Raw genomic sequence first — 13,986 nt, forward strand, 5'->3', positions numbered from 1 at the left:
TAAATACTTTGCCAAGAAGTTAGCTAAGTAGTTAGCTTAGCAAGCTACTTAGCTATATATTTAGCCAAGAAGTTAGCTAAGTAGTTAGCTTAGCACGCTACTTAGCTAAAAAAAAATGAAAATGGGTCATTTTTGACCCATGTTGCGCATTAGAAGAGTAGTGACACAAAAATGGATTTTATTAAAAAAATAATAAAGGAAAACATAAAATAAGGATGTATGATGATCAAAAACAAACTAATTGAGGGAAACCTGGAATACTGAATGATGAAAATGATTTATTGCAAAGATATAGAGCATAAAAACTCTGTTGGGTCACTTTAGACCCATGTAGTGCATCAAAGGGTTATGAGCAGAATGAGAAAATGAGAGAGCGAGAGAGGAAAAGGACAAATGAGGCCAGGGCGACAAGACAGAAAGGGACAGTGGCACCAGAGACGGGAGATTTAATAGGGAGGACAGCGAGGGTGGGGGGAGTGCAGAATGGACAGTGCAAAGAGGGCAAAGTGATGGGGATGTGATGGAGGAAGGATGAAGGATGGGGGATGGGAAGTTAAGAGGTGATGAGTAACAACAGTAATGGAGGACATTCATGAGGTCGGGGGTTGGCCATGTCCATAAAGGTGGTGGTCAAATACACAATCAAATGTCTCCAATTACTTTTTTACATATACTGTGCTGAGGATGATAAGATTATAAAAGGAAAAAGGTCAATAACCACAATCTAGAGCAGCTATTCTCAACCTTGGGGGTCGCAAGAGGATTTCTGGGGGTCGCCAAATCATTTTAGAAGTCAACTCTGTCTCCACTGTGTTAAAGTGTTTTAGTCTTTTAGGTCATTTTGTGATTTTTTTTTAGTCATTTTGTGTCTTTTTTTGGTCATTTTGTGTCTTTTATTGGTCATTTTGTGTCTTTTTTGGTTATTTTGTGGGGTTTTTTGGTTATTTTGTGTCTTTTTTTGGTTATTTTGTGTCTTTTATTGGTCATTTTGTGTCTATTTTGTCATTTAGTTTCTTTTTTGGGCCGTTTTGTGTCTTTTTTTGTCATTTTGTGTCTTTTTGTGGTATTTTTTTGTCATTTTGTGGTCAAATTGAGTCATTTTTTGCTGAACTGTGTATACAGTAAATGATCTGGTTTTGAGCTGCTACACTGCAAAAACTGAAATCTAAGTCAGATTAAATATCTTAGATCAAGGGGATATATGCTTATTTTTTGTCTGATAAGACAAAGTCAGCATCTCTTATGTTAAACTGTTTCACTTGTTTCAAGTGTTTTGGTCCTTAATTATCTAAATAAGATATTACAGCTTGTTGCTGATATTTTATGACCTATAGTGAGTAAATACATGCTTGAAACTAGAACATCAAAAGTTACAAAGCTGTTTCATCAAATTTAAAACTGCTACAAATACAAAACTTACAAATATAAAACTGCTATTTCAAAGTAATACTTTCTTATTTGAAGCATAACTAAGAAATCATAACTTTGACATAATTTTACCTCTTCACATACTTAAAACAAGCAGCTAGATGGAAATATTTGTAGCTATATCAAGAAAAGTACACTGGTTTTTAGTATGACTTTGCTGGTATCAAGAAATATAATGCCTATGTATATGATGATGGCTCTAGCGTTTACTTAATTCAAGAATATTTTTCAACATATTGAGAAAATGGGTCACATGTATTTTTTTTGGAAAGTCTTGACAAGCCAAATTTTCTTAATCCATTGGTAGATAATTTTGCAATTTTTAAGCAATATACATCTAATTTTTAAACTTTTTTTTCTTGTTTTTGTGAGGTGGCTTTTTGCAGTGTACTGATAAGAATACGTGTTATGATATGACTGTTAATGTGGAGTAAAACAAATAAAGCAGTAAAAAGTAGTAAATACTCCAATCCATGTATCACTTTTCCATTTATTTTAAACACAACTGTAAATGACCATTAGCAAAGTTCCTATTGGTGTTTTTGTATTATATAGCTTGTTTTTTATGTCTGTAAATTTTCTAGATGTTTTACAATGTTGTGATGCTTTTATTTTGAAAAGGTGCCATCCAGTGTGGAACAGGTGTTCTCATTTTGAAAGGTAGTAACAGCAAATAACAGGTGGAATGGTAAAATGAAAAACGAACTGTAAATAATGAATGCTTCATAATTCATATAAAGTTGATATAAAGTATGAAAAAGGCTTCATTGTGGCTGGCTGACAGGGCACAAGGTTTGTTAAAGTGTATTTTCTTCTGTCATACATATTAGTGGCTATATTTGTTGTCTCATAGTAAAAGTGCTTGTTAGCTCAAGTGCTAATGCTAATGTTTGTTAGCTCTTACGGTGGATTCACAAGGTGACCAAGGAATGTCTTATTTTTATTTTCATGGAGCGATGATTTTAAATAAATCTTGTGAACCAGTTAAAGAGTCGACCGTCATTCAGCAAGGAATGCTACTAAACATACATTCAAACCACAAACACAATAAAGAGCATGTATGTTATGCAGTAAACCAGTAATTTAAGGTGTTTTTGACAAGGTACCGAGGTAACTCAGTGTATTTTGTGGAACGTGTTTTCTTTGCAGGTGGGTATGCATGCAGGCAGATATACGTAAACTGCCTTCAAAATAAAAGCACTGCGGTTGTATTCTAATTTCAGGTTAACCTCACGTGGGCCGGACAAGGACAAGGTCCAATGCCCAGGTCTGATCTGGAGTCACAGTAGGATGTAGTAAATACTCTTTGGAGACCCACTCTGTGATCTACTTTGGGTCGTGACTTGTGGTTTGTTGATATACTAACAATGTCTCACAGTAGCTCTGTGGTTTACTATTGTTGTTTACACATGTAAAAGGGAAACTCCACCGGCTTCCCACATCAAAGTCAGTTTCAAACTATTGTCTATTGTCTTTTATAACTCAGGAAGTTTTAACCCCAGTGTGATCAGCGTTATGTTAATAGAGTTGTAAAGTACACTCTGAATTCAAAGATCTCCTGTCTCCTGTAACTCAACAAAGAAACTGCAAATCTATGTAATGATCCGATAGATTTATGTTTTGACCATCAGTTTCAATTATTTCAACTTTTTTTTCATGGAGGATGGATCTAAATACTGCACTGCCCATGAGCCTCAGAACGGGCCATGAACGGGCCATCCCGGTAAGCCGGAATATTTAACGTTGTCTAACACAGCCATTCTCAACCTTGGGGTCGGGATCCCAGTTGGGGTCGCGAGATGATTTCTGGGGGTCACCAAATCATTTTGGAAGTCAGCTCTGTCTTCTTTGGTCATTTAATGTCTTTTTTTGGTAATTTTGTGTCTTTTTTGATAATTTTGTGGTCAATTTGTGACTTTTTTTGGACATTTTGTTTCCTTTTTTTGGTCATTTTGTGTCTTTTTGGCCATTTTGTGTCTTTTGTTTCTTTTTTGGGCCATTTTGTGTCTTTTTTTGGTAATTTTGTGTCTTTTTTAAATAATTTTGTGTCTTTTTCAGTTATTTAGTGTCATTTGTTGGTAATTCTGTGTCTTTTTTGGTCATTTTGTTTCTTTTTTTGGTTGAGCGGGGGTCGCGGACAACATACACAATTGGGGGTCGCGACTCAAAAAGGTTGAGAACTACTGGTCTAACAAACACCTCCCACTTGGTTCGACAGTCTTCGAATCAGCAGCAGCACAACTGCGGCTGCCGTCGCTAACTTGGCATATCATCCGCCGCTTATTGTAAACAAACTGACACAGAGTGTCCAGTGCTTGTTGTAAACAAACAGGGGTCGCTAAGTGAACACATCCTGCTGCAGCACATACACACTGTACTGCTACACATAAAACATGTGTTGCCCAGGTTCTTCAGTCCCACTCCACTAGACCTTGAGGACCCTTGTGCTTGGCCTGGTTGATTATCTATGTTCCCCTCTTTGTATGAGACTGGGGCACATAGGACCATTTTCCCCCGCTTTTCCCAAAAAGGGTCCTATGTTCCCCGGTCTGTTACTTTTTCCACCATCCATCTATCCATCCATCCATTTTCCTCTGCTTATCTGGGGCCAGGTCGCGGGGGCAGCAGGCTAAGCAGGGCATTCCAGGCGTCCCCTCTCCCCAGCCACAACGTCCAGCTCCTCCTGGGGGACCCCGAGGCGTTCCCAGGCCAGGAGAGAGATATAATCCCACCACCGTGTTCTGGGTCTAGAACATTTTTTCCACCATTACTGCCAAATTCCATGGCAAATAGGCCTGTGTAGACCTACGGGCTGTTTGACGGGCATATGCAAATAACCTAACCCTAACCCTAAACTAACCCTAACCCTAACCCTAAAAGGAAAAAGCTACGCCTCGATGCAAGACAATATGATTAGAGGTAGGAATATACAAACGTGAGTAATCCCAAATTTAAAAAGCAAAAAAATGAACTGCAAAGTAACCAGAAAGTAGCTGCTGTGCAAATTTAAGTTTTGGGTTGCTTGAGCTAAGGTGGGCCATGTGACGGGCCTGCTGGCCATGTTTCCCAAGCAGGGAACCTCGGGATGACCCCCTACAAAGCTAACTGTGTAGCCTATTAGCACTGTGCTACAACGCTATAGTCTCCTCTTACTATCCTCCAGCCTTGTTCCACGACGCCAGACTGCACTATGAAAGGGCACAAATATCACGCCTTCGCGGGATCACTTTGAATGCCCTATGGCGAAAAGCCAACACAGATCTTTCTGGCAATATAGCGGGACATTTGCGGGACGGCACTATGACTATAGACGACAGGATAAAGGAGAGAGACTGGGGGAAACAGCAGAAAGAACCAGAGTCTCTAGTGAGTTTTGGGTTCAGTTAAAGCTGAGCTGAACACACAAAGGCACACTTCTACCAACATGGCCAATCAGTCTAATAGCTAACCCCTTTTGTAAGCTGGTACCAGGCAATTTCAGCTAATAACGTCTTAATCGACCTGTCAATCAGTCTGCAACTGTTAGCAGCACAGAACTAAGATTCATTAGTTAGCTAGCTAGCAACAGCAGCAACAACGGCAACATCATGGGGACAAAATATTTGCGGACAGAAAGACAAGCCTGGCAGGGTATTCATCCCACTTCTAGCAATGTTGTGGAAATCCAATTCATTAAAGGGAAGGCTGTTTATTTTCAACCGTCTCTGTGTCACTGTGTCGCGGGCAGCACACACCTCCTTGTCTGTTAGCATTTGAGCAAGGGGACTCTTTTGTAGCTTGTCTATATGTCTGTACTGTGGTGTGTGGGGTTGGTTGAAGTTTGGCTTTGTCTTCCTTTTGATCTAACAAGTGAAGGAGTTGTGTTTAGAGCTATTAGTCCTCTAGCACAGCTATTCTCAACCTCTGGGTCCTGACCCCAGTTGGGGTCGCGAGATGATTTCTGGGGGTCGCCAAATCATTTTGGAAGTCAGCTCTGTCTCCACTGTGTTAAAGTGTTCATGTGTTAATGTGTTTTAGTCTTTTTGGTCATTTAATGTCTTTTTTTTTATCATTTTGTGGTCAGTTTGTGTCTTTTTTTTTTATCATTTTGTGGTCAGTTTGTGTCTTTTTTTGGTCATTTTGTTTACCAAACAGGTGCATTGAGATGCATTGTGGGAAGTGTAGGATCAAGCAATTATGGGACACACATGGGTCTAAACATGAGGATATCTTGGCCCCTACTGGATTTATTTTACCCTGTTTTTTTAATCTGTCTCACACAATCTTTCTACTTTATGGAAGTGCAATACAGATTCACTGGAGTACCCCTTTAAAGGCAGACTTTGTCTTGTGTCAAATGACCAAAACTGTTGGAAGTTGAATGATTAATTGTTAGAATAATCTGTGATTCTGTCTCTTATTCTGTCTCTGTGTGACGAACATCACTATCTATGCATGTGTAATTCACTATGTGTGTGTGTGTCCTCTCTGTGCATGCAAGATGCTTTGATACAATGCTCATGTGCTAATATTGTTTTAAAACTATGATTAAACTAAATAAATTTACTGCATCTGCTTATACTACCTCTGACCTACTTAGAGTAAGATTCTATAATCACAAAAAGATATATTTTACGTTTTATTGTTTTGTTGCAAAATATGTCTCCAATAATATCTCTGCAAGTCTTATCAAGGCAGGAGTTTATGTTTTGAAAGTTTTGTTAACAGGTCAGGTCACAGATACGGTGTGCTGAGCAGAAAGATAACTGTTTTTGCAGAGAAATAGGTGAGGATTTTGTGTTGGAGTCAGATAATTTCATTTTTAAAGGTTTTCTCAATGCATTTCTCAACAACAGGTTTTTAAAAATATGTCCTGCATGCACATCACTAAATGCTCGTATTGCATTAGACACGGGCATTTGCATGGTGGTTTATTAGTCAGCGTTAACTGTACTGAGAAGATGAGTTCACACACATTGTGTCTTGCTTTTTAGTTTCACACAGGCAGGCATAAACACACAGACAGAGGCAACTTCACTTCCCACATCCTGTGTCAGTTTCTCAACAGGTTTCAGCACTTCACAGTGCCAGTGTGCCGCTTTCACTAGAAACATTTCTCAATCAGCCTCATAATAATCCGTGTTCGGTTCAAACCTAGAACACTAGCTGAAGCAATAAAAACAATAAAAACTCTCAAACTCGCACTCACCCCAACACTTACAGATTTAATGTGGCCTAAAACCAACATATTGCACACATCAGCTTTATCTCTAGCCTGGCACTCAGACAGATTCAGACTCTCATTTCCTCTTCCAAAACTGTGCAGTGGATGTGACACTCAAGTGACGGTTTCAGAAAGAAGCAGAGAGTAAATGGAGAAGTGAAGCAGAGAGATTTTTCCGAAAATGAGACTGTGAGGGCCCAGAGACCTCGGAGGCTCCGGAGGCCTTCATCAGCGTGCGACCTTAATCTGCACCGAACAAAGCGAATGTAAATGATCAGGGAGAGAGAGAGAAAGAAAGAGGGGGTTGTGAGAGATTCTGCAAAAGACCAAGAGAACACGAATGACTGGGTGGGGGGGAGGGGAGGGCAGAAGGGGCAGCAATACAGAGACATGGAGGTTATCTGGGAACAGTATTTCATACTTAAAGTCAAGGTCACTGAAAGAAAGAAGTCATGTGATGCACATAGTGAATTTAAAGTAGATTGAAGACAAGAGAGGATGCATGTGGTACACTGTAAAAAATAATCTGTTTAATTTACAGTAAAATACTGGCAGCTGTGGTTGCCAGAACTTCACCGTAAAAAATACACTTAGTGGATTTTTTCTACACTAAATTTAAATGTAAATATCAGCAAAAAACTGTAATTTAGACTGAAAATTCTCGTTATTTTTTAGGGTAATTGTGTCATTCATTGACACATCATGGTATTCCTCCATTAACTTTACATGAAAATGTTATATTTTTACAGCAAAACTGTGTGTTTCCTACAGTTTATGACAGTAAAAGTAAAAGTTTGTGCTATTCTTTGATTTATGGCAGGGGTCTCAAACTCAAATTACTAAAAAAAAGACACAAAATTACCAAAAAAGACACAAAATTATTTTAAAAAGACACAAAATTACCAAAAAAAGACACAAAATTACCAAAAAAAGTAATTAAAGGGACCTTCCACACACAACACGGTAAAGTGACATTGATATAAAACTCACATTAAACATTCATATCAAGGTGAGGGCCACAAAATATCGTCACGAGGGACACAACTGGCCCAGGGCCGCGAGTTTAGACCCATGATTTGCGGTAATTAAAAGTATCTACAATGGTGATATACAATTTTTAATTTTACGCCCTATTTCTGATGTAATTTGACAGTGTTTTACTGTAATTTCTACAAACATTTTTTACAGTGTACAGTGTGATAGATCCGTATTGCTGCTAAGGGGATTTTTCTGCTAATTTCTTCTGAAGGAAAAAATGAAGCTCTACGCAGACGAAATACAAGTGGGATATTGTGTTTGATGTTGTGACCCGTACTGTATGGGGATTTCCACTCATTGCCTCGAGGAACCACACTGTGCTACACTGACCCTGTCACTGTACAGAGCATTATCTTGTTTCATGTTTCTTGCAGAAATGCATCCCCATTTTTTAAAAATTCTTGCATATTTGACCTAATACCAATGGAATATCTAACGCAGAGATTTAAATGTAAGATGGATGACATTTTAAAGATCTGGACACCCTTCTTTAAATACGCTGGTAAACGACTCACAACTATTAAATAATAATAATACTTATAATACATGTTTATTTGACATTAAGTGACTATATATAGAGATACAATTTCTTATTTTGAAGTGTTGCGTATCAGGGGAGAGGCCTTTTTCGAACGAAAATAATATAAGGAAATGCAAATTGAATATTAAGTTAAGTGGTTCTTATTTCTATCTTATTACTTAGACGGGGCAGATGCATGTATATGTATAGGGTTATATATACTGTATGTGTGTTAATGTTTATATGTTTATGTACATCTGTTTAATGGTGGCTATGTGAGTATGTGTATGAATATGTATATGCATCTAGCCTACGCTGTTGTAGTTTATGTTTATTTATTTTTTTCGGTTCGAAAAGAAGAATTAATAAAATGAAAATGAAATAAAAGGGGTGATAGATGGCAAGAGGGAAACTGGCTAACTGATGTTTTTGGGTTATAAGGCAGGACATGAATTTACTTATAATAATTATTTTTAATTTTCAAAAGAATAGAGCATTTTCTCTCGAAATGGAAATTGAGATTTTTTTTTTTTTAACGACTCTTCATTTCTTTCCAAATGTGTATTTGTTACATCACTGTCAATCGTAATGGGACAGAGCATTGTCATTGTATTGTCTGTATTACATAATAAGTAATTGGATATTTGTTTTTTGTGGCCACAGTGTGTTGTTTTTGTCTATGTTGGAAAATGCTATAAAAAATATTACTTACAGCTGCATTGTTTCTCAACAGCTGCCTCGTCCCTGATCACTGCTAACCTGGGACAAAGCCAAACCATTGCTAATGTAGCATAAAATGTCCAAAAATCACAAGGGTGTCAACTGGATCCATGGCCAGATGAAGTCACTTCCTGAAAAGTTGACTTTTGGGAAATATGAGCTTTCAGCTGAACTGTTGAAGCATGCACAGGCACTGAAGTATCATCCTTATCAGTGCAGTGCAATCACAGATAAGCACTGAAATGTTAAAAGGGTGCGTGAGTCAAACAGCTAACATCTTATGCTAATCTGTGCTGTCAGATGCAGTACACACTGCAAAAAAGGTGTGTCTAAAAACAAGATAAAAACAGTAAATCTGAGGGAAATGATCTTGCTGCATGGACAGATCATTTCACTTGACAAGATTTCTAAAATTAAGATTATTAAATATAGAAATAAGCATGTTGAACGCTTAAAATAAGAAATTAACTCTTAAAACAAGATTAATTATCCAACACTTCTAAATCTAAAGTTTTTTTTTTATCTTGGTAAGAACCAAATAATCATCAGGTCACTCTGCTCGGGCCAGTTCATCGCTCCTGTCAGCTTTAATTTGATCTCTTTTTTTTTTTTTTTTTTTTTTTTTTTTACATTTTTTGTCTTTTTTGTGACCAAAAGAAGATGTAAAAAGACACAAAATGACACAAAAAGACACAAAAAAGACCAAAAAAGACACAAATAAGACACAAAAGAAGACAAAAAAAGACACTAAAAAGACATAAAAAAGTAAAATGACCAAAAAAGAAAAACAAAAGACCTAAAATAACAAAAAAAACCCCACACAAACAAAAGACGTAAAATCACCAAAAAAAAGATGGTTTTTTTTTATCTTGGTAAGAAACAAATAATCATCAGGTCACTCTGCTCGGGCCAGTTCATCGCTACTTGCAGCTTTAATTTATCTTGTTTTAAGAGTTAATTTCTTATTTTAAGCGTTCAACATGCTTATTTCTAGATTTAACAATCTTAATTTAAGACATCTTGTCAAGTGAAATGATCTGTCCATGCAGCAAGATCATTTCCCTCAGATTTAGTGTTTTTATCTTGTTTTAAGACACACCTTTTTTCAGTGCAGCTCATCTGTCTGACAGACTGATTAGAGACGCTCTTATAGGCACAAACATGATTGGGAGAAGATTGTTGCAATTTATGGTGCAGGACGAAGCAAGGAGGTAAACAACAGTTGGAAGAATATAATGGAATGGATCTTATCCGAAATCTACCTGAGTGCAAAATGACCTTAAATAATCAATCATGCAACAAAATAAAAGCATTACAGTATGATTCATAAGAGCGCTGTGTTGTCTCATTGAGCAGGGTCTGCTGTAGGTGTAGCACCGACATTAAGTGTAATGGATTAGCTCTAATAATAAGTGGCAGACAGGACCTTTGCTGTCAAAGTCACAGCAGCTTTTGTTCCACAGACCTCATTGTGACCTGAAGCTGTTAAACAGGAAAGTAAAATGTGTTTAAGGCTCAACAACACCTGTCACGTCTTTGTTTGTTTTTTAATTATGTTGTCTGGATCAGGGATGGGCAACTTAACCCTCTGGAGTCCATCTATTTATTGAAAATACACATGTTTTATTTACTGTAATAACTTTTATTTATATATGATATGTAGACAAGCTGAGAAAGCCAGTTAAAGTTCAATCATAGGAGCTTTCACAGTGTGACATTTATGTTTCTAGAACATTTTTAAAATGTGAATTTTCTTTCTACAATTTAAAACTATTACTATTTTTAATTTACATGCAAATAGACTGTTTTGTAGTTTTATTATTTATTATTTTTTCTGCTCTTTATATGTGTATAAATGGTAAAAAATGTGGTACATTTCCATAGACACCTTTGTCTTTTGTTTGTATTTTGGGTTCCTGGCAGCTTTATACTTTGTTGATTAAATTAAAATGAAAAATCTGACTGATAGCCAAGTTTGTGTGGAGAAAAAGGAGCCATGCATGTGATGTAAGGACAGACTGAAAGATGTTAACAGAGACAGAAATGAATACATAGGAAGTTGACAAATTTGAACCAAAATCTCCTGGACTTCAGAGGTTTAAATGCTGGAGGGGGCCACATTTTTTCATGGACACTACCACAGGGCCACATATAGGACCGTGCACTTCACCAGATATGATGAAACTGCAATTTTAAATATGTTTACAGTGCAGTAATTTAACATATTTCATGCTCAAATGCATGTATAACAGTATAAATAGGAATACAAAAGATTTGAAGCAAATAAAAAATAACCACTTACTGTGAATTATTTTTTTTCAGTGCAAGAACAGCAGAGCAACATTAATTGGAAGAAGTAATTTTGTGCATTTTTACACTGCACTTTTAAGATTTCATGCTCAAATGCATGTAGTTGTACTGAGGGCCACTTCAAGTGAGGGTGTGGGCCGTATGCGGCCCCCGGGCCTCCAGTTGCCCATCCCTGGTCTAGATGGATATACAGTGTCTGGTCACTCCACCTATTTTACAAATGAAATCAGTTTACTCGACTTGAAGTTCTACTCTGATTGTCAGAAGTTATATAAGGCCACTGAAGGGTGAACTCCAGAGTCTACAATAATAATCATAATGATGCTTAGTAGAAAGGGACTAATGAAAAATGCTGTCAAGTTGCATTATGGGGAATGTAGTATCTGTAGTATCTATAAGGATATCTGATTTTGACCATTCTTTTTAAGAATCTGTCTCTGAAAGAACAATAATAAATTGCTGCAGTAGCCTGTGGTATATTTTCTGTTACTTTTAAGTTCTCTGCTTTACTAAAAGGCCTCAGTATGACCTTCAGATCATGTAACAGCCGGTTTAAACCAGAAATAACGTGCTGTAGGATCTGAGATTTGTCAGATATTAGAGGCGTTTGGAAGCAGAATACAAACAGTATAAGTTGTATCCTTTTAAGGTTAAAATTAGACCTAGCATTGTGCCCGTTCATGGAAAACGTGCCCCATACGTTGAAGATGTGAGTTGTAACAATTAAGGTTTGCAGAAAGGTTTAAATGCCATTGGTTGCAAAAAAAAACCAGGTTGTCTAGAAGTCTATGAGAAAATGACCGTACTTCTCACTTGATTTATTACATCAGTTAACACTTTCGTATTGAGTTTATGGTCTAAATCACTTTTTTTTTTTGTTTTCTTCAGTACAGCATGATGCTCATTTTGTAAATAATTGTCCCATTTAGAGTAAAATAGACTTCAGGCAACGCTGTAGAGTGTTTGCAGAATATTGTGTTTTTGGCTCTTTTTACAGTGTGTTTTTTTCAGTGCCTAAAGTTATTCTAACATTTTGCACAACTAAAAAAGTCTTGTTCGGCATTCAGTTGTACTAAAAGACATTCAGTCGGTTGTTTGCTTTGAATTACAGAGGCACCTTTCTAACAAAGCTAGCTAGCCAGTACTTGCGTTAGCTGGTAACTTAGCATCATCCTCCCAAGCTCCAACCTCTCATCCAAATGGTCAATTTTTGCTCAAAAAAGCAAGATGGCAATGGCCAAAATGACAAACTCAAAGCTTCGAGCCACTGTGTGACGTCACAGTAGCTCTGTCCACTTCTTATATACATTCTATAGCCGTGTTTCAACTTGGGGGGGAGTGGCCACTGGGAAAGTCTCAGGCCACACCCTCTCAAAAGTCCGCTCACTCTGCGTGTCTCCACTACAAATTAGCCCCCAGAGGGATTAAGAGACTCTGGAGGTGACGTATGGTTTTCACCGTCGCTAACTGTGCACAACGTCAGCAGCTGAAAGCAGCATGGCTAATTATGCACAGACTCTCCACTAATGATAAACACAGTGATTGTGAATTAACGGCATTGCTAACTGTGCACAGAGTGTCCGGTGCTTGTTGTAAACAAACAGAGATCGCTAATTGAACACCACCTGCAGCAGCAGCACATACACACTGTACTGCTACAGAGCTAACTGTTGCTAGCTGCGGCTCGTTAAGAAGAGTAAGAAGGACGGCGCTAAGGGGGTCTGAAAAGTCGCTAAATTTAGCAACAAAGTCGCTTAGTTGGGAACACTGCTTTGCCGGCTTTTACAAATGGCGTGTGTTGTTGTCGTGTAGAGTACTACGTCACATCCCACTTAGCGATCTATCCAATCAGTAACCAGGCTGTTTTCAGGGGAGAAAAAAGACCCTGCTCTCCCAAAGGGACTAAAAAAATCCCAACAAAATTAGGGGCGTTTTGGCGAGTGAGACCCGCCTTATTGCCCGGTAGTGGAAACAGCCCTTATGGTACACCAAGGCAAAAACATTAGCCACCATAAGCCACTGGTCAAACCAGACCAAGTAGGGCTGTAGCAACAAAGGCCCTGACTGCATTGAATTGAGAGACAGCGCTGAATAATTTAACTTTTTATCTGGAAGAGGAAGAAAGTTACATAGGTTTAATGTTGCTATGCTTGTACTATCTCACAGGCATGCTGATGCAAAACACTGAAGCTGATCCACTTTGAACCCCTGGAAGCTAACTGACATGTCAGCTCATTCATTGGCTGCTACATTGCAGAACAAATCTGAAAGCAGCTCATACAGCCAACTTGATTGCACTACAACAGGTAGAGCACCCTCATGCTGGCTTTGGCCCCAGGTTGCATTTAGAACGTGTCATGAGATTTAGGCCGAAGCAAGATTAGCTATGCAAAGTAGCAAAATCCAAATTCATCATATCACTGACAAAGTTTGCTTCTTGCCAGAGTCTGTCTACACTTTATATCCTTCCCAACTGCTACTCGTGTTGCAGCTGCCATGGCAAACAGGAAACCATATCATAGTATGTTACCACAGGTTTTTACTCTCGCACCATCTGTAGTGAATTACTCTCTACCTGCAAATCTCACAGAAAGTTTTCAGCAGCAGCTTAATCCTGGTTGTCATCACTGCCAAAACACACACACCACAGGGACGACTAGTTTCAAGGTGGCTGTGGAGGACTGCACATAATGCATCACATAAAAGAAAGTATGTCCAAAAGTGACATTTATAATGGAACGGTGGGAATTAATAGTCTTTGGCAATG

The 13,986-nt window shown here is 38.0% G+C and overlaps 1 protein-coding gene across 1 annotated transcript in view; it reads right to left on the minus strand.

The window, feature by feature from the left end:
* arhgap4b (Rho GTPase activating protein 4b) overlaps window positions 1–13,986 on the minus strand; it is a 63,267-nt gene that overhangs the window by 45,440 nt on the left and 3,841 nt on the right. The window lies entirely within an intron of this gene.

The sequence above is a fragment of the Centropristis striata genome, chromosome 5, assembly GCF_030273125.1.
Source record: "Centropristis striata isolate RG_2023a ecotype Rhode Island chromosome 5, C.striata_1.0, whole genome shotgun sequence".
In the NCBI taxonomy this organism is placed as follows: Eukaryota; Metazoa; Chordata; class Actinopteri; order Perciformes; family Serranidae; genus Centropristis; species Centropristis striata.